The sequence below is a fragment of the Psammomys obesus genome, unplaced genomic scaffold, assembly GCF_907164565.1.
Source record: "Psammomys obesus unplaced genomic scaffold, mPsaObe1.curated_primary_1811, whole genome shotgun sequence".
NCBI classification, from domain to species: domain Eukaryota; kingdom Metazoa; phylum Chordata; class Mammalia; order Rodentia; family Muridae; genus Psammomys; species Psammomys obesus.
This window is the reverse complement of record NW_026596088.1, coordinates 7,418,799-7,419,772: the sequence shown is the minus strand read 5'-3', so window position 1 is coordinate 7,419,772 and position 974 is coordinate 7,418,799.

The following is a 974-nucleotide window of genomic DNA, read 5'->3' as shown; positions in this document are numbered from 1 at the left end:
GGAAGAGGGTCTCATGCACTGTGTTTTCAGATGTTGATTTCAGTGCCCTGAGATCTGGTTACTGCCCTGGCACGGGCATTGTTATGAATGTTGAACCAGCTCCTGTATCCATGTGATGTAAGGAATGTTTCCATCGATCCCTGATTGGTTAATAAAGGTGCTGAAGACTATGACTAGGCAGAAGAGAAGCAGGTGGGGTTTAGGTTCCTGGGGTTTGGGGCAGGAGACCACAAGGCAGAAGGGGAGTGGGAGAAGATGGAGCAGGAGGAGCAGAAGATGGAGCAGACAGGGAGTCGCCATGGGGCAGGGCAGACAATGAACATGTGGTCATGAAGACAGACTGATGGGATAGAAGCCACCCAGAAGTGACCAGGCTGGCAAATGATTGGCTTTTAAAAAGGGTACTGAGATTAGAATAGCTCAGACTATGCCCTGCATAATGTCTACAGCTTAATAATAATTCATATTCTCTCTGTATCAATCATTGGGGAACTAGCCGGTTAAAGAAAACTGCTGCTGTATTAATTTCCTATATTAATTCAGATATACAGAATAATTATTTAATTATACAGTTTTTAGCATTGGGATTTTTGTTAGTTGATGAAACCTAGTAGTACATGAAACCTTGTGTAGTACATTATAAGATGATTTTGTTTTCATTTGTGTCTGAGTGTATGCTTCTGCAGTAGTAGGTAGGTTCCTGTATGACTTTCCTAAAGGTGTTTGGGGGTTATTTATCTCTCCCTATATTATCTTCTCTTCTCTGTCCTCTAATTCTCTACCCAAATTTAACCCTTCCTTATCCATCATTCCTCTTTAACTTTACATCTAATCCACCGTTCCCCTTTAAATCTTTATACCACAGAGTTCTCTCTCTTGTCAAAACTCCTACCTCCCACATTTCCTGACCTCTAGTGGCTATCCCAAACACACACACACACACACACACACACACACACACACACACACACACA